Here is a 24,999-nt window from a genome sequence, read left to right on the forward strand (position 1 = left end):
GAGGATGTGGGTTTGATCCCCAGCCTTGCTCAGTGGGTTAGGGATCCAGTGTTGCCATAAGCTGTGGTGTAGGTTGTAGTAGCAGCTCAGATCCCAAGCTGCTGTGGCTGTGGTGTGGGTCACCAGCTGTAGTTCTGATTCAACCCCTAGCCTGGGAACTTCCATATGCTGCAAGTGTGGCCCTAAAAAGCATACACACACAAAAAAAGACTCAGAATGTAAAACCCTCTGGGTGTGTGAAAAGGAGAAAGGCAGCTGGCAAAGGGAGAAAGGAAAGCCAATGAAAGTTTGTTTTTTTCATTGTTTTTGTTGTTCCATTCTTTTGTTTTATTTTTTGAAGAGGGTGTTTTGAGCTCATTCATCTTTTAATTTTTCCCAGCTTTACTGAGGTATGATTGACAAATAAAAATGATATGTATTTACAGTGTACAACATGATGTTTTGATATATGTAAGCACTGTGAAATAACTATGATAATCAAGGTAATTAACATATCCATCAGCCCATGTGCTTACCATTTTTATGTGTGGTACAAATACTCAAGCTATATTCTCTTAGCAAAGTTTGAGTTTATAATACATCATTATTGACCACAGTCACCAGATTATACATTAGGTTTCCAGAACATATTCTCCCTGAGAATACTGAAAAAAAGGTACCCTTTGATCAATATCTCCCCCTAATCCCCAGCCTCTGATAGTATGAGTTGAAATTTTTTTTTTCCAGATTCCACATATAAGTGAGATTATGCAGTACTTGGTTTTTCTGTGTCTGGTTTATTTCACCTAGCATGATGAACAGTTCTGGATGATCACAAAATTTGAGAGTGGCCATGGGGGTGAGTGACCAGAGTAGAAATGAGGTCAAGGTCAAGGAATTTGAGGAAGGTATGGATGAGAAAATATGATTGTGGCTCTCATTCTCAGTTGCACATTAGAATTACCTAGGGACCTAGAAAAACTCTCAGTACACAGGCACAGGTGAAATCAGGATCTCTGTGGGCAGAACCAAAGTATGAATATTTTTTAAAGGTTGAGAACGGGACAGTTCAGATGTTGCCTCTTTTGTCCAACTGGATTCCAAAGTCACTCAAGATGGTAAATTTCAGAAATATCTTTGTTTTTAAAGCTCTTACTGAAGAAAACATTAAAGGAGATGAAGAGAATGGCCAAACAGCCACCATGGGAAGTAACAAAGAGTTCCAAACCCTCTTAAATATGCTGTGGTTTGTATTAAAAGATAAATGGAACTAGGATTGTACTTCCTAATTCTTACAGGAAACTTAAAAAACACTCAAAAACCTCATTCTCTCTATTTTCCCCCAAAACGTGGAGTTCAAACAAATCCTGACTTTCTTTTTAGAAGTTCCATTAGGCCAAGTTAGAGCTACAGGCCTATAAAGCACTCCCAGACTCAACTCTGTAGTAATGTCCATCCTTGACTTCAGACTGGTGTCTTGGATTTAGTTTCATAGACTGGGGCTTGCCCTTGCTAGTTTTTCAGCCACCACCCACTCCCAGAGATTGTGGAATTGATTAGACACCTTGTAAAAGTTGTGGATTAGCACTACCCTTTGCCTTACAAATAAAAACTCAAAATTAGCAGATATTCTTAGTGATTCCTGAAGAGAGCATCTTCCTCTGGGATACAGTGAATAAGAACCCAGCTGAATTCCACCTTGGTGACCTCAGCATCCTGGAATTACAGGTTTTCATACAAGTTCACCCAAGTGAAGGTTTTCAACATGATCAGAAAGCAAATTTTCTAGGCCCATAAATGATGCTTCAACTTAACAAAGTAGCAAAAATAATAACTAGGTATTCTTGGCACTGTGGCTAATTCCTAGTAGTTTCCAGGTAATTAAATCTGAGGGACATTTTTTCTCCCTGTTCTCATTCCTATAGTAACAAAGCCTCAGAACTTTACCCTGAGAGGTCCAGGGTTGAAAAAGATGGTGGTCATAAGCAAAAGATGGTCATAATATTGCCCCTAGCGAGTTTGGCTTCTAACATATCAAGAGTTCCTTAAATTCAGGCATAAAAATCATTTTATTCTTTTCTACCTAATACATCAGCCAAGAATAAAGAGATATCACTAAATTAGGCTGTGCAATACTGGAATCCAAACTTCAAAATTTCTGTACCCAACAATATGCAACATTTGAGAGGTGGGCTCCAATAAATAACCACTATAAATTCAATGCATATTATTTTACAGTTGAGAATATCTATATATTTTAGTTTATTTTTTCATGTATTTTACTTTATCTGGTATTCAAAACAGTTAAGACAGGTATTACCTGTTTAAAGGAGTGATATATGACTAGGCGAAGCACAGAGGATTTTTAGGCAGTGAAAATACTATGATATGATAATTATGCATTTATCCAAATCCACAAAATGTACAAAACCAAGAGTGGTCATAAGGTAGACTATGGACTTTGGGCAATTAGAATGCATCAATTTTGGTTCATCCTTGGTGAAAAATGTAACATTCTAGAGAGTGATGATGACAATGGGGCACTTTGTGCATATATGGAGACAGAAAGTATGTAGGAAACCTCTGTACCTTCCTCTCGATTTATTGTAAGCCTAAAGCTGATCTAAAAAGAATTTTTTTTTTTAAAGTGACTGATGGCTTCAAAGATAAAACTTGGCTGAAGTTAAATCTGAAATTAAGTGGCATACTACACTCCATGTTTGAAATCAGATATATTGACTCAAGTGCAGAATTCCTCCTACTATACTGTTTTTATATAAATATGTATATATACACACTCGTACATATATAAGTACACATATAAATGCTAACATGTATGTTTTAAAAGAAAACAAACATAATTCCAGTGGGAGGAAGTATGTTAGCTGTCAATAACCATGTGAGATAAATTTAAAAGACCTTAGATCTAATTTACTGTAAAAAGGCACATCAGAGTTATAACAGCATCAAAAAGCTAAAACAGAACAAAATGAACAACAATAACATCAAAATTCAGCTCCCATCTGCCATGCCTCTTAGCTGAGACTGGTACTTGGTCGCTCATCTCCATTCAAGTTCAGATCTCAAGTCTGTTGAGATATTGGCTACCTTGATGTATGGCTATTGTTTTCTTAATTAACGGCCTTTTCTTTGTTTTGTACGTATTTCTAGCTCTCTCCTTTTCTACGAATTTTCTCCACCCAAATGAAGAGGGATGAAAAAAAAAGGAGTTCCCGTCGTGGCGCAGTGGTCAACGAATCCGACTAGGAACCATGCGGTTGCGGGTTCAGTCCCTGCCCTTGCTCAGTGGGTTAACGATCCGGCGTTGCCGTGAGCTGTGGTGTAGGTTGCAGACGCGGCTCGGATCCCGCGTTGCTCTGGCTCTGGCGTAGGCCGGAGGCTACAGCTCCGATTGGACCCCTAGCCTGGGAACCTCCATATGCCGAGGGAGCGGCCCTAGAAATGGCAAAAAGACAAAAAAAAAAAAAAAAAAATGAAGAGGGATAGCTCTTCATCCCTCCCTCTACCATGTTCCATCTTAAGGAAGCCACGGTGTAGTTGTCAAAACCAGGTGAGTACTCAACATCACCTGGGGCAGACTGATTCATTGATTGATGATTGGTTGATTGATTGCTGCACCTGAGCATATGGAAGTTCCGGGGCCAGGGACTGAACCCATGCCAAAACAGTGACAGTATCAGATCCTTAACCTGCTGAGCCACCAGGGAACTCTGGTGGGACAGTACTTTAGAATGACTGAGGTTATTAGCCTGAGACTCATCAACCCAACTCTCAATCAGCAGGTCTGAGAATCTAGAATCTGCATCTGAGAATCCAGAAACTGAGTACTTTAAACTGTTGCCAATACATCATTACTCAAAAGTTATCAATGGCATCTTGGGGCTGTTACTTTCTAAATTTGGCTCATTCCCCATGGTCATATCTCTCCAGTCTTCATGTTAAACTCCCGATCCTTTATCTCTGCAATCACTACCTGAGATGAAAACCTTTTTGGCTTTGTTCTTAACCATATCCCATTGCATTAAGATGCTGCTGATTGTGAGATGAAGCATCATTTTATTAACAGTTTTTCAGGAGGAAAAAAAATAAACCCTACCATATTAATGAGCACATCAATTGTATGACTCATCCTAATTTCAGAAGTGTTATAATAATAAAAGAATACTTTAAAATTGTCTAAATACAGAATGTCCTTGCTCATGTCTTCATTGAGCATAGATTTTCTTTTGCTCCAGTATTTTCTGTAAAACTGTACTCTCACTTCTACTGTGCCTTCCATAGGGCACTATCCATTAGAATTTTCTACAGTGATAGAAATATTCTTAAATTTATGCTCAGCAATATGTAGAACTACATATGGCTATTAAACATTTGAAATGTGGCTAGTGTAACTGAGGAACTAAATATTTTTATTTTATTTTAACATAACACATAAATGGTCACCAATATAGGCTAATGGCTACTATACTGGTTAGCACAGTTCTAGAATCCCTGATCTAGCATCCTTAGGCTCCATTATATGATCACTACTTCTCCTGATATTCTTAAAAATGGACTTAGTTGCATCTCTCATGCTACTGGAACCTGAGGAGTGGTTAAAAATTACTGGTTCTCCATTGCCCTTCTAACTATTCCAACAGCTTCTTTTGACTAATACTGCCTCTTGGAGTACACACCATCTGCTATTTCCTGATATCCAGAACTCCTTCCACCAATTGCATAAGATTCTTACCCATGGGCCTCAGCTTTCCTGTCTGTCCTAACTTGGACTGTTACATTCAATACAAGCTTAATCATGGTGACAACTTTTCTGTGTTCATCTCCACCTCATTTTCTGGGGCCAAGTCATGGAGGTGGTCATCTCCAACTCTGCCTTCCAATAGTTTAAGCTTTGTCTTTCCCTCTCCATCTCCAAGACTTAAAAAAAAAAAAAAAAAAAAAAAAAAACATTGTCACAATTCCCATCTCTGACTAAATCTGCTGTTTTCCTACTTGAACTTCCTAGCTCACTCTGAACTTGACATATACATTCAGGAGAATAACCAGCTCCCCAGATCTCCTCTCTCTGTTTTTTTAATGAACTGTAATGCCCAGTGCTCTTTCTGTACCTTTTAGGCTGTTAAGTATTATTAGAAAAAAAGGATTAACTTCATTAACTGGATCTTCCATGAATAATCCTATTTACTTTTACCAGGAGTTCAATGCCAGGAGAAAAATCCTATTAGTCAACAAGTTATTAATCATTATATTATTTTTAAGTTCATAACCTTACCTCATTTTCCTTTGATGTCAGAAGAAAATAATAATAATAATAAAAATAGAGAACATTTATGAACATTTATAATGTGGCAGATACTATTCCAAGCATGATATATGCATTACATTATTTAATATTCATAAACATTAGTTGGGATGTGTTCTATTGGCCCTATGGGGATTTTTTGTAATTTTAGAGAAGAGTAAATACATATTAAATGGTTTCATTGCAATGAAAGGACAGAAACTACCTTACATGAACTGGCTCAACAGTTCTCATCCTAAACCCCTACTCGTCCTCTTTCCTTACTTGTATTTCAGGGAAATAAGGTTTCCCCTTTCCAAAGTTAATCAGCCCATGCATGCTCTTATTCCTATACTTTCATTATCTTTCTCTTGAGTCCATCAGCGCTTTCATCATTTGGGATCTTCTTTTTCTCTTTCATTGGAAATTCAGTTTCCTCCCTTCCTTCATATGCCCCTGTTCCTACTTAACAGTGTTTCTTTCTAGTCGACCTACAAATTATCATTTAAAAAACAAAAAACAACAAATTACTCTTTTAAATTTGCCTAAGTTTTCCCCTAGTCTCCTTTCTTTCCTTTCTTACAGCTTGAAACTTTGTGAAACTGTGGAGGGGAACATTCAAAACAGGACCTCAAACAGTGGTGAGGTAGGTGGCCATGGGTATATTGCAGCGCATATATAGCAGTGTTCACCTTTAATACACAACAAACAAAAAAATACAAGCCGATTGATGCATAGAGGTATTACCTGGCCTCTGCCTCTGGATCCAACATCAAGATATTTAGCCTGTGTCTTAGAGTTAAGAATTATTTCATATAATTTTTCAAAATCCTGGTCATTTCTTCCTTTTGCCTGGTAGTTCTTCATTTCTCAAATGATAGACCCCCTCAGCATTTCTTTAAGCCTTTACAATCTGATTTCTGTCTGTATCAGTTCCAATCCCTATATTCCAATTCCTAAAAGATTATCATTTGACCACATTTAAATATAAGGTGATGAGTCATCCCAACATTCACTCCAGTCTATGTTCTTTCCATTGTTTAAATTAAATGATAAGAATTGTATATTTCGGTTGATGGAGAATTCTAAGATGGCCCCCATGACCGTCAGCCCTGCTGTCAATGATTATATTACATTACATAGAGAAAAGAATTTTGTAGTTGTAATTAAAATTACTGATCAGTTGACATTACGATAGGGAAATGTTCAGATCTGTCTAAACTTGTGAGCTCTTTGAAAGGAGAGTGTCTTCTTTAGCTGAAAGCAGAAGGAAGGAGGAGAGACTAGAAACGTGTGAAGGATTCCCAGTAGGGAGGTTCTCCAATGCTTAGACGGAGGTGGCCACTGGGGCAAGAACCTGAGTGGCCCCTATATAGCCACAGGAATCTCCAGCCAAGAGCCAAAGCCAGCAAGAAAATAGGGACTTCAGTCCTACAGCTGCAAGGAACTGAAATTTTCCAATGACAGGTATGGGTTTGAAGGTGACCCTCAACTCCACATAAGAAACAACAACCAACACCTTAATTTCAGCCTTATGAGACTCTGAGTAGATAATCCAGCCTGGCCAACCTGGATTTCTGACCTTAGAACTCTAAGATGGAGGTTTTTTTTTTTTTTTTTCTTTCTTTTTTTAGAAAGAAAAAAGTAGGTGTTGTTTTAAGCTGCCAAGTTTGTGCTAATTTGTTATGCAGCAATGAATAACAAATACAGCCAAAAGCATCTGGGTAATATGTCGCTGCATCCTTTGTATCCACAGATAAGAAGGAGTATCTCATAACTTTGAAATATTAATGTGTAAGTTTTAAAATAAAGTCTCACTTCAGTTTCAGTTTGAAAACAAAGTGATTTTGGCAACAACCTCTGAAAAATATCAGACTACCATATTAGTCATGGATTCCTTAGAGCATTCCAAAATAAAGTAATTTATTTAACTAATGGCCAATGTCCTCATTTATATTAAAATAATGTTTGTTTAATTCTATAAAGTCAAAAGTTGGATTCTGAAGTATTCAATGGGATGAGTTTCCCATATCTCAAACACTCAAATGTATATGAGAAAATAAGATGGGAAAAACAAATTGGTAATAGGAAATCATAAATTTTTTTTAATTTAATGGCTGTTGTGTTACAGAACAAATGGCTGACTTAACTAAATTCTTAATTTAGAGATTTCTATTATGTAATTTTTGATTAAATTAATTGAAAGTTTATAGTTTGCAAACATAGAAATAAAGCTTTTTATAAAAAATTTCTAAACTGAAATTAAAACACTATTAAAACATTAATATTTTAATGGTGAAAGGATGAGCTTTCATTGGTAAAAACATATTAAGAACCAAAACATGTCACAAGTTATTTGCAGCATGAGAATAGAGTCAATATTTTGATTAAACAAATTAAGATAATAACCTAAGGAGCAGTGAGCTAAAATATCAAAATGGAGTGATAAAAAAAGCATTTTGAGAGCCTGTGAAGGTATATGTTTCTATTGCATCCTATTCCTAAAATATAAATAAGATCTTTGGTCCACATCTAGAGAATTATTCCTTATAAATATTTTCCGACTTCGCTCTTTTTCACTTCCACAATCCTCAAATGATAAAGCTTTTTGCTTCTTTTGAAAAACAGCCCAACAGACCCATTATGAAGCTCTGTATTTTGCATTTAATTTTCGATGTTTCCTCTATTCAGTTGCTAGAGAGTATTCTTCTCCTCAGCCTCTTTTAGGTGATAAAACTTGGATATGTATTAACTAAGAATCTAGCCCCTCCAGCCATATTTTTCATCCTTTAGGGTAAATATGCCTGGCTCACTTGAGGTAGGCAATGTTTCTCATGAATGAATGAATGTACATATGAATTAATTAATTGAACTAGATGATGATGTGTTTAGTCAGGTCAATGCCATTACAGTAGGGACTATCCTGAGACCATCTATCATTTTCAGAAAAGTCACCAAGGGGGTGGCATAGATATTTTGCTACTGTTCAGATAAGAATTAAAATTATAAAAACAGAGATTATGAAATTCTCATCAGATTCTAGGATTTTTTTTTCAAGTTGGAACATATTCTAAGTTCACTGTCATATGCATTTAATATTTTATTTCTACCTAGGCACTGAATTTCATATAAACAATACACTTTTCTATTACCTTCTAACTACATTTTTCATTACTGACGCCCTCCCTCCTCCTCCATCCTTTTATTTAACAGGTACTATCACTGAATCCATCATTAAGGAATGTAGTCTGGGATTCAGAAATATATTTAAGGGTGTGGTATTGCCCTGAAGCATCAGAAAGATTTTTATATGAAGTCAAAAGAGTTTTCATAAAATTTTTTTTTGTCTAGAGTGTTACTCATAGCAGAGGCTGAACAAGGGTGGTGAAAATCTGCATACTTCCCTGGGTTTAGAGAAGAATTGAGCCCACACGCAGACACCTGTTAACTCCTGGCTAGCCACACCTGTACCTGCATCCATTTACTTGTTAAGTAAGAAATAGCTCAGTTCTGTGTCCTTAAAGATTTTGTTTCTCAAAGAGCCATTTGTAAGTTTTGTAAAACAGAGTCTGTAGATTAATCATCTACACCTACCTCTTACTAATCTGAATAGAAAGAGGAAAGGAATTAAAATTAAAAACTGCTGCTGCAGAATCCACAGCAATTATGTTAATGTGATTCTCAAGACAATCCCTTTATAGCTTTTTAAAACTTCTAGTCATATTTTTAATTTAATAACTGAAGAAAAGAATATTTGCAGTATACCTGCACCATAAGGAAGAAAAAAGAAAAGAGGAGCTGTTCGGTAACAGGAAAGAGGAATGCAGGGCAGCATGGTGGGATTCTAGGAGGCAGCACTGGCTCAGTTCTGCATCTTCTCTGATAACCTCACTACACTCCCACAGTTCTCTCTGCATGTCCAACAAGGCCCAACAGGATGCTCTGCAGTAATGAAGATGTTCTATATCTGCACTGTTCAATGTGATGGCCACTAGAAACAAGTGGCTATTTAAATTTAAACCTCTTAAAACAAAATTAAAAATTTAGTTCTCTTAAAAGGAACCCTCCTACACTGTTGGTGGGAATATAAATTGGTGCAGCCACTATGGAGAACAGTATGGAGGTTCCTTAAAAAACTAAAAATTGATCCAGCAGTTACCTTTCAATCCAGCAATCCCACTCCTGGGCATATGTCCAGACAAAATTATAATTCAAAAAGATACATGCACTCCTATGTTCAGAGCAGTGCTACTTACAATAGCCAAGACATGGAAGCAACCTAAATGCCCAAGGGCAGATAAACAGATAAAGAAGATGCAGTATACACAGACAGTGGAATATTAACCATGAAAAAGAATGAAAAAATGTCGTTTGCAGCAACATGGATGGGCCTAGAGATTATCATACTAAGGGAAGTGAGTAAAAAAGAGAAAGACAAATATTATATGATATCACTTATATATGGAATCTAAAATATGACACAAATGACCTGATTCTACAAAACAGAAACAAACTTATAGACATAGAGAACAGACTTGTGATTGCCAAGAGAGAAATGTTAGACTGAGAGTTTGGGATTAGGAGAGACAAACTTTTATATATAAAATGGTAAACAACAAGGTCCTACTGCATAGCACAAGGAACTATATTCAATATCTTATAATAAACCATAATAGAAAAGGAAACAAATTTAGTTTCTTTCATATGTGGCTAGTGACTACCTACCTGGATGAAGAATGACCCTCTATTTAAGATAGTTATAGCACCTATCACTTATTGAGCCCTTATCTTGAGCCAGAAAGTTTACCTTTTTTTCCTCAAATATTTATTGGGAACTATTTTGTACTTTGCATGTGCTGTGTCCTAGAAAAGAATGATTTATAAGATGAGTAGGGTCTGGGTCTCCTAGAGATTTCAGGCTAGTGTGAGAAAGAGAAAAAAAGAAGATAATTATTATGATTTGCTTTTATGTAGTTATACATTTTATGTAGGGCAGGGTACTCTGTGTGTGAGAAGGGCTAAGAGTGTTCTTAGAAAAGGTGGTTAGAAGTTCCCATTGTGGCTCAGCGGGTTAAGAATCTGATAAAGATCCATAAGGGTTCATTCCCTGGCCTCGTTCAGTGGGTTAAGGATCTGGCATTGCTGTGAGCTGCAGTATAGGTCACAGAAGCAGCTTGGATCCAGTGTGGCTGTGGCGTAGGCCAGCAGCTGCAGCTCTGATTCTACCCCTAGCTGAGGAACTTCCATATGCCATGAATGCAGCCCTAAAAGCAAAAAAAAAAAAAGGGGGAGGGGGGGGTCAGGCAGATCTCTCTGAAAAAAGTAACCTCTGGAACAGTGTTATAGGTTGAAATTCAGATGTTGGAATCCTCACCCTCCAGGACCTGTGACTGTGACCTTATTTGGAAGGAGGGCGATTGCAGATGCAATTAGTTAAAATGAGTTAATAGTGGAATTCAATATGAATATATCTTTATAAAAAATAATTAAAAAATGGACACAGAACCAAGAAAAGAAGAAAGACAAAGACAAACACCATCTATCAACCAAGGAGTACCCTGGAACAGATCTCTCTTCACAGCCCTCAGAAGGAACCCACCCTGTCTCACCTTGATTTCAGACTTCTGCATTTAATCTTGGCTAAAAGGCCAAAGAGTGATGATTTCAGACCTCTAGCTTCCAGAATTGAGACAATAAATTTCTGATGCTTAAACCACCCAGTTTGTGGTATTTTTTTACAGCAGTCCTAGCAAACTAATACAAGTAGACTTCGATGGACAAGCTGTGTAAATTGTGCATGTCCTTCCATCTTCAAAGCTATCCCAGGGGTAAGGCATTGGTGTCCTCATTCATCAGATGAGGATATAGAGCTTAAAGAGATTAAATAATTTGCCTGAGGAAATTTTGCTGTTATGAGACAGAGTCTAGACAGAAATCTCAGTTGGTCTGTCTCCTGCACCTGAATGTCCTCTTAGTATTACTCTCACTGCTCCAACTTATCTTTTCTGACCCCACTCATATGTGTTTCAGCATATTAGAAAATTAATTTTGTCTGTAAATAAAAATAATGGCCATAATATGCATCACTTAAAATTTTTAAATTTAGCAGAAACTACTTACTTGTTTCTTTGTTTACAACAAATTTTATAATTAACTTAATAATCTATAAGTCTTGGCCTTTGGAGTGTGGCTATATCTGTTTTTATCCTATCACATATATATATATATATGTAGATAGATAATACACATAAACATACAGTACATGCTTAGGTTATTGTAAATTTTAGGTAAATTTAAACAGTGTTATGAAATCTATAATCACCTTCTCTTAGTCTTTTCTCCCACTGCCTTCTCTGGTCTTCCATGTGTAAAGTTTGATGTTTTATATTATCTTTCTTCAGAAGACAACTAATTGTTCAAAGTCATATTTCTACGAAGACAGATAATACCCTTATGAATAAGTGTGCACCTTCCCCGGCCCTCGCCTTTATCAAAGAAGCTTTGATGTTCTCTTCTGGAGAGTATGAAACGTTTACTTTTGAAAATATAAGTTCAAAACTTCCCCTCCTGAGAATGGATGGTAGAGCTCTTATGACATGGTCCATATTTGGTTTGTTCAACTAATGTAAAGAAACCATTTTCGCAGAGATTTTTATCCAAATGAGAAAGGCTTTTCAGAAATGTTCTAAATATGGTTTGACTTTGACCAAGCAGTGCCATCTGTTCTGTGAGTGACAAGGTCACAACTTTTATAATAGGAATAGCATCCAATACCAGAAATTAACATAGAGAAATACAACTTCCACCTTTACTAAATATGTCTACTTATATTCCAAGAGGTACCTATAGACCTAGGTATTGATCTAGATCTAGACCTTGACATAGATAATCATTAGCTTCAGTATGACCTTCACAAGAAGTACTTTATCCTAGTCCTGCTTCTGACACATTGCAGAACTTCTGTTAAGTCATTGAACTTTCCTGAGATTCATTTATAATTTCTCTGTGTCATGTTTATGATGAGGATAAGATGAGGTCATGTTGGTGATAGTGCTTTGTGAACTGTAAAATGAAATGCAAGCAAAAGACAATTTTACAGATATTTTTACAGACTATCTGTAAATAATGGCCCTAAGAAATATTAAAAATGAGTTTAAAATATCTTTTGAATACCAAGCACACTGTCAATCACTTTATCTGACTTTACCTCATTTTATCTCATAATGACACAATCAATTATGTACTATTACTATTGTCATTTTGCAGAGGAGGAAACTAGGGCTTAAATAGTTTGGGTGAGTTGCCTGAAGTTATCCAGCTAGTTAACTCTAGAAAGTGGGTTTGAGCCCAGACTGATTGCAACCCTCAGCCTACTTCCTTTATCATAATCCCTCTCACCAGACCATATCTCCTAAAAAAAGAGAAGCTTTTGTTATTGTTATTTGTTTTTCTTTCTTACCATTGAGATAATTACTCCACTTTTGCAATTGGACAAAAAAATTTAAGACATACTGGTAATTTTTTAAATTCTAAAACAAAATTATTAAAGTCTGAGTAACATATATATACATGTATTTCTAACAGAACAATCTATACTTATGTTCAAAACCCTGAATACTATTTACACGGAGTATTTAAAATACTACTCTTCTATACATTTGAAATATCTATCTTTCTAATATGAGAAAAAGAATGTACATATATACGTACATTCATATATATGTCACTTTGCTGTGGCAGCAGAAATTGATAGAATATTGTAAATCAACTATACTTTAAAAATTTTTTTAAAGAAATACCTATTTTTCGTATATAGTAAGTCACCATGGAAATACAAAAAGTGCTAATATTAAGTATTTAGCTGTCTTTTTCAGAAATCTCCACTAATCTCTGTGTGTACCTATTTACACTAATAAATACTTGCTATTAATGTCATTGCTCATGCCAATTATATTTCATAGTATAAAAGAGAAATGGGTGTGTTGGGTTGTAGATGGAAAACAACATAGAAAGTGAAGTGAACTAAGAAGAGATTGAAGTTTAATCAGTATTTTTTTTCTTGACAACGATTAAGATACTTGCTTTGAGGAAACTGGTTATTAAAAACTGAAAAACAAACCCCTGTCATGCCACATTACATAGAATTTAATAATAGAATTTCTGTAAAAATAATCAATACTTCTACAGGTATCAAGAGCATGCAGACTGCAAAGCTACAGGGCATGTGTGGGTATGTGAACTTACACACCACGGTCTCTAAAGCCTTCTGACTGAGCAAGGATATAAGCTACGCCAGATCCCACCACCAGTGAAAAAATAATTATACTATTTAAAAGACATGTTCATGTTAAATCAATGAATGTATGTGTTCACGGACAACTATTTCTCATGGATCAGGAGTCTTGGCTGAGAGATAAAAACAAACAATGAGGCAGCAGGGTTTGTCTGTCCCTTCCTACCTCCCCTAGGCTTTACGCATTATTCTTCTTTGGCCCTTAAAGATACATATGAACAGAATTCTTTTTTTTTAAAGAAATACAAATAGGAAACACAGTTATGAATAGATGGAGTTGAGGACACCACATGGTGTTTTGTATCAGAGATTGTACAAAAGTTTCTCTTGAAAAAATGGGGAGGATTTGGGATGTCTTGAAGTCCCTGGTTTTCATAACTTTTAAGGCATTAGTGAATTTGTTCTGTTGCCTTTCACATTTGCTGTGCTGAGTTATGGGATTCGGGCTGCTCACTGAAATCTTTAGCAGAAGGGCGACTTTTTGTAAAAAGTCAAGAGGGCAGGGTGGGGGAGTGTTCTGTTTTAGTGTCATTTTGCTTTGGATTTTAGGGGTACCAGGACCTGCTGAATTCTACCACCAGAAATCTCTCTTTATAGTATAATGTATCCCCTAAATCTCTCTCTTTTTTTTTTTTTTTTTTTTTTTTTTTTGTCTTTTTGCCATTTCTTGGGCCGCTCCCTCGGCATATGGAAGTTCCCAGGCTAGGGGTCCAGTCGGAGCTGTAGCCACCAGCCTACACCAGAGGCACAGCAACGCGGGATCCGAGTCATGTCTGCAATCTACACCACAGCTCACGGCAACACTGGATCCTTAAGCCACTGAGCAAGGCCAGGGATCGAACCCACAACCTCATGGTTCCTAGGTGGATTCGTTAACCACTGAGCCACAATGGGAACTCCTAAAAGTTTTTTTTTAATTTTTAAAAGTTTTATTGAAATATAGTTAATTTACAAGGCTGTGATAATTTCTGCTGTACAACAACGTGACCCAGCATAATATACACAGCAGCTCACATCATAACTACTTGGCATTGCTTCTACAACTTTTATGAACTTTTCTCTGTAATTTGATTTTTATAATTAACATTAATGATTTTTTGAATTTTTCAATACAGATCTGAACCACCATCTTATTGCTATTTTATAGTCTATTGGTATAACTAATCCCCTCTTTGGGAACATTTAGGATTCTTTCCTTTTTTTTTCCCCCTTCCATCTTGGCTCATTTATCTGAATACTCTCTGTGGTTAAATTCCTACAGAGGAGAGAAAGTACTGTGTTTTGGAAAGACAGTTGGTGTTTTAGAATGGTGTTTTAGATGGTTCTTGGTGGTGGCAATTTGGAGGACAGATCTGTTGGGGAAGAGAGGAGATCAAACACTGAGAAGCCCATAACCTAAACTCAGGCAGTACCACCAGAAGGGCAGGCGATGATAGAAGAGAAGCTATTTAGAAGGCGGAATCAACAGGATGCGGAGACTGACCCATATGGAAAGAGGAGAGGTTTCAGGGGAGAGAAGAGTCAACGGTGGCCTGAAGGCTTCTAGTTTGAACAACTGGGGAGCAGATAATGAGTTCCAAATTGAACATGCTGAGTTTGAGGTGGCTTCAAGGCATCCTGGTAGAAACAGTCATCAGGCAGAGCACAGGTAGAGCCAGAATAGGATCCTACAACAGAGACCTGCTCAAATCTATACATATGAGACTAATACAATAAAATCTAGTTTTATTTCACAATACTCGCCTGGTGATCACATGCCCATCTGCTTGTTCCCATCACCTTCTCCTTTCACCCCTCAAATTGTATAGATACAATGAACATATAGTGCGATGGAGATTACACAGCAAAGTGTCTCTCAGTTACTGAGTTTGATGTAACAGGTTTTTTGGTGTTTTGGGTTTTTTTTTTTTTAACATTAACACCTCAATTTTAAAGAATGGCTTTGTTCTTGCTAGAGAGGATACTGACTGAGGACAGAAAATAATTGTAGATTTAAAACCAGAGTGCCTCTGGAACTGAAAGAAAAGTTATTGAAAACTATTATTGAAAAGTAGGGTTATAGCTTGAGAAATATTTACACATGCATCAAGGCACTTTACCATAACCTTAAAAGGTGTCTCTGTTTTTATTACAGATTTACAGACTGGAGAAAACTGAGGTTCTAAAACGTTGAACAGTTTTTCGGTGTTTCATAGCTGGAAGATATCCAAGTTGGGACTTGAACCCTGCCCTTCAGACTCTAACACCAGAGTTCTTCCCACTATCTTTCAATTTCATCAGTTTTTTTTTTTTCTTTATTGCCTCTTTCTCCACTTTCTCTTTCTTCCCCTTCTTCTAATCATGATACTTTAAGTTGTTAATTCAAACTTTATCTCATTCTTATGGCATGGAAATTTTCAAGCTATTTCATGAAAATTAATAAAAAGTGCCTTTGTACTACATAGCTGAGCAGATGCAGAATACATTCAGGCAGGCCCCATTGTGAAAATTCAGCCTGCTGACCCACTTGGGACAGACTTGAAGCCCTGGGTGACTCACAGCCCTGTGGGTAGTACTTAGCATCTTTTCCTACTAACTTGCCTTTCTACCACATTCTTCAGTGATCTTCACCTCCATAAATCCTGCCTGATACGTATGGGTGCAACTCAAGCTCATACTACTTTTTGGAATTATTAAATTGTCACCTCTCATACTAAAAGGAAGGATTTTTAAGTGTGCCTCATTCTCAATACTGCAAAATTTCTAAAAATTTATCACGTGTCATTATCACCCTTTAACTCCAGTGCTGAGGTTTAAGGCAATCCCATGTCTCTCTCTTTCTTCTCTCCATCATTCCCAGAGATGTATAGATTATGATTTCCACATAATGCTACCCATAAGTCATATTTATTTTTGAGATTTATTTATTTATTTATTTATTTATTTATTTATTGACTGTGTCTAATTTAGAAGCACTTATTTTACTGGTTCAGTTTTTTTTTTTTTTTTTTAATCTTGAAGGTGAAAGGGACTTCCTTTGGCTTCCCAATTTATTTTAGAAAGCCAATGTAACTGTGCCAGGAGAAATTTACCCAAGATAACACAAAAAACACTCTGATCAAATTCAATTCTCATTTACTGGTGTCACTTTTTAATATAACAGCTTTGTTCGGCCATGGCTGAGATACAATTAGCTGCACATATTTAAAATGTATAGCTTGACATGTTCTGCCATATGCACATATGCATGAAAGCATCACCACAAGCAAAGTAATGAGTACATCCATCACTCCTAAGACTTTCCTTAAGTTCTTTCTCAATCACTCCTCCCCGACATGCATGCATTCCCTTTGCAGAAGGCATATCATATTCAGACATCAAACCCTCTCCAATTTCTCTGTATACTCAATTTTACTTTAAGAAAAATCATGAGTCCTTAAAAACATGACAAAATTATCCAAGTGGAGGAACCCTTTAAGATGAGTTGTTACAAATTAGAAAATAAGAAGATGGACATACCAATTAAAACTAGGCAAAGTCCATAGGCAGAGAATCCCTGTTCCTGCCCAAAAAGCCAATAAGCAAGTTGAAATCTAATTAATAATGGAAGAAATGACAATTAAAATAACAAAGATAGGAGTTCCTATTGTGGCTTGGTGGCAACAATCCCAACTAGCATCCATTAGGATGTGGGTTCGATCCCTGGCGTCATGCATTGAGTTGCCTTGAGCTGCAGTGTAAGTCACAGATGTGGCTCAGATCTGGTGCTGCTGCGGCTGTGGTGCAGGCTGGTAGTTGCAGCTCAGACTCGATCCTAGCCTGGGAACTTCCATGTGCCACATATGCAGACCTGAAAAGCAAAATAAATAAAATAAAATAAAATAAAAGAGGTATTCATTTATATTGATGGGGGGATGACGACAACACAGATTTAAAAAATAAAAAAATACTAAGGGTTGTAGTGGGTTTTTGAAAGGAGACATTGATTTTTTTTCCTGGGGAAAAAAGTACAGATTTTTGGAGGGTAATTTGGCTAGAACGATTATAATATTAAATGGACATCATTTTCGATCTGGCTACTTGTCTACAAATTAATAAACGACTGACGAAATAAACAAGTGAACAATGTCAAAAAGTCAGAAGCAACATAAATGCCTGTTAGCAAATTGGTTAAAAATACCATGGTTCATCCATAGGATGGAATCACCAGAGGCTATTTAAATGGTGAAGTTTATCTGTATTGATTAAAGTAGAAAGAAAAAGAGGAAAAGAAATGTACAGAATGATTTCTTTTGTATGGAAAGATGCTTCCAAGTGTGTTTGTGTATGTATAGAAACAACTCTGGGAAAAACCATATGACTTTAAAAAGTTCTTTCTGAGGGTGGGAGTAAAAGAATGCCAATTCTCACTATATATGTGTATATATATAATTTTTACTGAGAATTATTTACTTTTATGATTTGAAATATTTTCCTCTAAATAGCAGTATAAGTTCTTATTAAATTTATGCATTTTGATAGCTCTGTAAACATCTAGCTAAGAAAAAATACTTTTAAAATATGCTACAAAATGTTGACAGTTGTCCTATATCTACAAGTAAGCTTTTTACCAAGTTTTGTTAATCTGGATTTATCTAATGTTTTATAATGATCTTTTATAATCTGTATAACTAAATACTTCTAATAAACTTGTTTCTTTAAATATAACCAATGTAATGAAAAATATCACTTGGTATAAAATACTCTCTAAAATGTTCTTTTCAAATACTGACCATAATTATCAAATACATATGGTCACTGGGGAGATCTCTCCTTCCTGGCAAAAAGAAATGAAAGGAAGGAGGGTTACACTCCCTCATGGGAGAATTGCAAAACGAGACAAAATATATGAAACAACCATTTTCAGACATTAGCCAACAGGTATCAGAGGACAAAGAGCAATGAAAAGGAAAACATATCAGCTGAACTCTATGACGTCCCCACTTTCTGCCTGGAGAGAGAGTTTCTGGGCCACCATCATAGATAAGGGACAACCTAGCCAGAAGTACAGCGTCCCTAAATTGAGGAGATGGTGCTGGCAATTTGAGGAGGTCAAGGCAGGTAAACTTTGCTGAGCTGAGCAACAAAGAGAATGGTTCACACAGAGAATTTGGGACGTAGTCTAAACTGGCTCCACTCCAGTCTTCAGCTGATCACTGATCAGATTGGAGACGGTGGGATTTCTAGAAAAGGACAGGGGTTAGGGATCACAAAGGGGCAAGAGAAAACTTTTAGGAGTGATAGCTATGTCTTTTATTTTGATTTTGATAATTTTCCCACAGGCGTGGATCCATATAGCAAAATTTGCCCAACTATGTGACTGGCCTGAGCTTTAGCTACATTGTGGCTGGATGTTGCATGTTCCCTGAATCAGCAAATCACTGTTGGGACAAAATGATCTATATTGACTGCTCTCAATCAAATTATTGAGGTAAAATAGTATCTTGGCAGCAGACTGTGGGGATTTGGGGTATTGCATTAGTCTAAGTAATGTATTATTGATCTATAAACTGATATGAAGGTCAGACTTCTAGGATTTCTCTCAGTCTCACATTCTGAATCAATTACTGTCTTTTAGGAACAGCTATATTAGAGGTTCCTGACTCATCTTTATCCAGAATAACAGGAATAAACCCAGTGTTAGAGTGTGTGGGCTGCAAATGCAACAAAATTAGTGCCTCTATATTTTGCTTTACAGATTGTTCCTGAATTATGGCCCCACAGTCATGCTGCCTTGTTCACTTGGAAGTTTCTATATTAAGAGAGAATTTAAATAACCCACTTGTTTACATTGAAGGTTAGTCCAGAGGTTCTCATCACTATTTCAAGTTTTTCAGATGAATTATCCTGCCCAATGATATGTGTGCTGACAAAATTTTTATTTCTTGTGTACACATGTGTGTGTGTGTGTGTTTTAATCAGACAATGGTGAATTCTCAGCTTCTTTCAGACTATATTAAAAACCTAAAGGACAATCCAGATCATAAACAGCATATTCTACTCTCTGAGTTGGGTTTTTATACTGTTACCACACAATGCCATTTGGTGCTTTCAAATAAACCAAGGGGAATATTTCACATGAAAGGTATTACTTTTTTTTATGCAGGTCACAATAATGGGAAACAAATCCACCTTTAAAGCTTACTGAGTCCAGCCAGTCAGTCCCTCCAACCCTTAAAATACTATGCTATTAATGTCTGGGGTGATTTAAAGTAGTGTAATTTGTGAAACATTGAATGTCAGAAAACTTCTAGAGGAGAATGCGTGTAAGGAACTTCAGTGAAATCTCTGCAAGATGGTGGCTAAACTCTAGGAATAAGGGGACTACTTTTGTAACAACTGTCACACCAATGTACTTTGTCTCCTCGGGCAATCTGCTCTGGTCTAGATATTTTTCTGTACACCATCAGAAGTGGGTTTATCATGAAGCTAGGAAGGGTGAAGCTTCATGCCTCTTTTCATGGTACTGGAAATGTAACCAAGCAGGACCCTCTGGAGACTTCCAGGGAAAGGTCCTTCTCCCATATCATCTGCTCAGGCTCCTCTCTAAGTACAACATGTATCTTGTTGGATGTTTGCAGGTACATCATAACCTGACCTCTCTGGACAGATCCAAGAACAAAGGATTTCTGTACCAAAAAGTCTGCAACAACCAAACACGCCCCTCCCTCACCCTGTCTTTAAAAATGCTTTGCAATTTTGGTTTGGGGAGTTCAACAAAATCTGGGGGCATGAGCCACTCATCCCCTTGCATGGCCATGTAATAAACTTTTCTCTTCTCCGAATTCCGACATTTTGGTTTGTTTGGCCTCACTGTACACTGGGCACACGGGCTTGAGCTAACAGAAATGCCAGGTTGACAAGCTCAGGTGATTTGGGAATTGTGCAAAAGTAAGACATTTTAACTGTGGTCATTTAATACCAATATCTACTTACTGATTTTGTCTATGCACTTATGCACTGATGCTTCTCCTTAGGTTCAGTGACAATGGAGTGACTGTGTACCTTTTGGGGGTCTGGGGAATTAAAAGTTGAATTAGAGAGGCATTTAGTTTGTAATATGCCACAATTTCTTTCTTTCTTTCTTTCTTTCTTTCTTTCTTTCTTTCTTTCTTTCTTTCTTTCTTTCTTCCTTTCTTTCTAAATAAGTATTTAATTGTTACCTAATGTCATATTCATTTCTCTTAAAATGGGCTTCCTAAGTTGTATAAAGCCTTGGGAACCATAAAACCTGGACCCACCACTTCTCAACCACAATAGTCACCCTGAGATATGATGAGGTAAGTTCCCCTACATTTATGATTAAGTAATACAATGAATATAAATCTATTTGTTAAACACCAGACTGTGGTATTCAGCTTTTTTAGGGACTGATTCTGGTGTTCATCTGGGAATATAACAGGCTTACTCCTATTGCCAAACTAAAAATAAATTAATTGAAATTAAAAGCCTGAACCCTCTTCTTGATTGTACTGAAATAAAAAACATTATATTCTTTATAATACATTCTGAAGTTAATTTGCCTTACAAGTATTGGTTGTAAATGCATAGTTCTCTAAAAATGCATTCTAAAAATTGTTACATATTGGAGTTTCCGTTGTGGCTCAATGGTTAACGAATCCGACTAGGAACCATGAGGTTGCAGGTTCGATCCCTGCCCTTGCTCAGTGGGTTAACGATCTGGCGTTGCCGGGAGCTGTGGTGTAGGTTGCAGACGTGGTTCGGATCCCGAGTTGCTATGGCTCTGGTGTAGGCCAGCAGCTACAGCTCCGATTGGACCCCTAGCCTGGGAACCTCCACGTGTCGTGGGAGCGGCCCAAGAAATGGCAAAAAGCCAAAAAAAAAAAAAATTTGTTACATATGAAACTAAAGTTTATGTTCTCAATGCATAGCAATGTATTTTGGCAATCTTTGGTTAAATGTTCATAAATTTTAATAAACTAGAATTAACATTGCAATGGGCTTTGTACATTTATTACCAAAAGTGATAAAACTTGTAAACAATATATTTCACAAGTCTGTTGTACTTAATCAGCCCCACAGTCCTTCCTACAGAATGCATACAGCTCAGCATCTCCAGAGTCTTCAAGTTGAAATGGAAGTTTTCATCAAGTTCAGCAAATTAGATAGGGGACGTGTGACAAAAGGTTATTAGAGCTGGCATTACAGATCATTTTTGTGTAATTTTAATATTGATAAGATTAACATTATAAAAACACTGATTAAACATTTATCTGTAGCTAATAAGATTATTATATTTAAAACTATGAATGAGTATTATGTATGATACATGCTGTTATTTTCTATCCTTTCCTTATACATTACTTGTAAATATACATTTTAATTTTATTTTTGAAGTTGAGAAATTTCAGCTTTTTTCTATAAATAAGGAAAATAGTGATTTCAAATATATCTACACCTGTATAAATATACCTGTGAAATATGCAGGTATTGGAGTTCCTGTTATGGAGCAGTGGTTAATGAATCCAACTAGGATTTCAGGTTTCAGGTTCAATCCCTGCCCTTGCTCAGTGAGTTAAGGATCTGGCATTGCCATGAGCTGTGGTGTAGGTCATAGAAGCCGCTTGGATCCGTGTTGCTGTGGCTCTTGGCTCTGGCGTAGGCCGATGGCTACAGCTCCAATTGGACCCCCAGTCTGGGAACCTCCATATGCCGAGGGAATGGTCCTAGAAAAGGCAAAAAGACCAAAAAAAAAAAAAAAAGGAAAAGCAGGTATAGTGACACACTTTAAAGAAATAAAATTTGTCCTTTTTTTCGGCCACACCTGTGGCATGTGGAAATTCCTGAGCCAGGGATTAAACCTGTATCACAGTTGTAGCCTGTGCTGCAGTTGTGGAACACTCCAGATCCTTAACCCACTCCACCACAAGGGAACTTCATAAAATTTGGCTTAAGATGTATCTTCCACCATATAAATTGTATGTGTAAGTGATAACTGCAGATAAAACAGAAGTTTGGAGGTGAGGGCTTATAGAAAAAAATATTTCTTCAGTCCTTTTTATCATGAAAATATTTTAAGAACATATATAGAAGAAAAAGTTTTAAGGATAAGATTATACAAAAGGTGCTCACATTAAAAACCCAATATTCCATAAAAATTTGAATTAAACTTAATACAAGAAATAATTTTCCCTTAAAAGGTTACTGAATGGAACTATTAAACACAATTTTGTTTTTATATATCTTTTCAGGAAGAGATAGAAGTAAAATGAGGTACAACTAAATCAGTGATTTCTAACCTGGAATCAGTACCCTGTAATGGTAACTTGGATATGATCCAAGTGGCACCTGTACCCCTAAATTTAAATAACACACACACATATATATATAGTTTCCAAAAGAGTGTTGCTGGATCTCATTAGACACTTAGAGGATTCCAGAACCCCCTAAAGGGGTAAAAACACAAAGCTAACATTTCACTGTCCAACTGGAGTAGAGCATTTTCATTGGGAAGAACAAAAGAAAAGAAATGAAGTTCTAAATGTGATCTCTATGTACCAATTCTAACCATGTATCACAAGATCGGGAGAAAAATAAATTCCAAGAATTTGGTAATTTCAAGGAGCAAAGTACTCAGGAGACATGGTCACTGAACAATTCCCAAAGTGCAATGTAAAAATTCTAAATATGCTGCTCAGTGATCTCTCAATGGTTTTTCAAAATACTGCACTAAAACTCAAAGTCTTATTTGAAGTCAGTCTCACATATGACTGCAGGTTACCCCTATGTTTTTAGTCATTAGTAATTTTAAGGTCTCTTTGAGCCTCGGGAGACTTTAGTAACTAAAAGGCTATGAATATGAACTTTCAAATTCATTACAGGACAAAGAGGAGGTTTAATTAATAATTTATTTTCAGATTATAAAAACTACCTTTAATATTAGTGATAGTGGTAGTAAGTGACAGAAACATCAAGACCCACACTGACAACAAGCCTTATTTAATTGCTGGCCAAGCTACATAAGAGATGAGACAACAGTGAGAAACTTCTCGAAAAGTCTGTCACAAGCGGAACTGCTGAAGTGACTTGGACTTGGACATCTAACCCCAAACAGATGAGTTTAATGGAGGAGATAACAGCTGTGTTCATTCATATTTTCAAGGCAATAGATCATTAGGATTATTTCACATCTCTCCAGTGACACGTGATACCAAGAAGCAGTAGGGAACCAGATTTCTTCTGCACAAATAAGACTTTTCTCCAAATGAGTCCTGTGCAACAGGGAAAGAGCTGGTCTTTGTATGTTGATCTTCTCTCTCCAAAAGATAATTTTAGGCATCAGGAATGTATCTGAGAGGGTTTCTATGCTGAATGGGAAGTTGGAGTCTTGTGTTTAGGGGAATCCCCATCTGTAACTTAACTTCTGTGGTTTTATGATTTATTAAAAATAATTGCTTGCTACTGCAGAGGGTGCAACCTGATAATAGGGCAGCCACCTAAAGAACACCATTAGTAGCAAGAGGGGAATGGAGAATGCTATGTGGGAGGCAAAGGACAGGAGGTGACGGTACAGAATAAGTTGTACACAAAATACAGAATTTTACTGCCAGAGGCATTAGTGAATTTTAAGCCACAGATCAATTACCTCCTTCTCTAATAGGGTATGAGGAAAAGATTAAAGCTCTTCAAGGCAAAAAGCATTGGAAATGCTCTTGTGTGTAGAATTGTGAGCAAAGGGAGGAATCAGAAGTGATAAAGAAATAGACGTCAGTGGGAGCAGACTGGTGAATGGCTGTCAAGATAAGGATAAGTAATTTGAAATTGGTTAGGAAAACAATAGGGAGCCAGCAGAAGGAATTCAAATGATGAGTACTGGGAAGTTAGAAGTTTAGAAAAACTAGACAGATTATCCTGGGAGGCAGAATTTTGAAATGATTTGAGAGTGTAATGGCCAGAGAGGAGATTGCAGAACTGAGATAGGAAACCAAAAGACAAGGAGAGATAGGCCTATTCCAGAAACAGGAGGAATACCTTCATGAAGATGGAGGAAGGCAGTTTGCAAATAACCAAAATGAGGCCTTGACTAAGGCTTGGGCATTTTACAGTGTTGATCCCGGAAATGGCATATATAGGCCACTTGCCAGGTGTCTATCAGGAAATGTTTATCACATAGCTAGTGAAAAACATAGTTTTATTCTTTTTTTTTAATTCTATTCTTATAAAGTTATCGTTTAAAACCACCACTTTGAGAAACAAAAGCTGACCACTAGATTAGAAAATACTGATAGTTTATGCTACAGAGTTTCTTTTACAGAACTGCTTAGACTTTTGTCAAGTTAAAGAAGAGTATCAATTCTTAAGGTCTAAACAAACTACTCTGAATTTGTTTTTGAAGTACAGGAGGTTTTTATAAGAAAAATACAGTCAACCTAACACCACAGACAAC

At 36.6% G+C, this 24,999-nt stretch overlaps 1 protein-coding gene and 1 long non-coding RNA gene across 15 annotated transcripts in view; one reads left to right on the forward strand and one right to left on the reverse strand.

Annotated features, from left to right (window-relative positions):
* The window catches only part of PDE4D (phosphodiesterase 4D), a 1,509,235-nt gene that overhangs the window by 604,622 nt on the left and 879,614 nt on the right, over positions 1-24,999 (reverse strand). The window lies entirely within an intron of this gene.
* On the forward strand, positions 17,577-20,257 carry LOC102161260. The gene is made up of 3 exons (XR_002339682.1): positions 17,577-19,023; positions 19,291-19,389; positions 20,174-20,257. It is a non-coding gene; the product is annotated as an uncharacterized LOC102161260 (long non-coding RNA).

The sequence above is a fragment of the Sus scrofa genome, chromosome 16, assembly GCF_000003025.6.
Source record: "Sus scrofa isolate TJ Tabasco breed Duroc chromosome 16, Sscrofa11.1, whole genome shotgun sequence".
In the NCBI taxonomy this organism is placed as follows: domain Eukaryota; kingdom Metazoa; phylum Chordata; class Mammalia; order Artiodactyla; family Suidae; genus Sus; species Sus scrofa.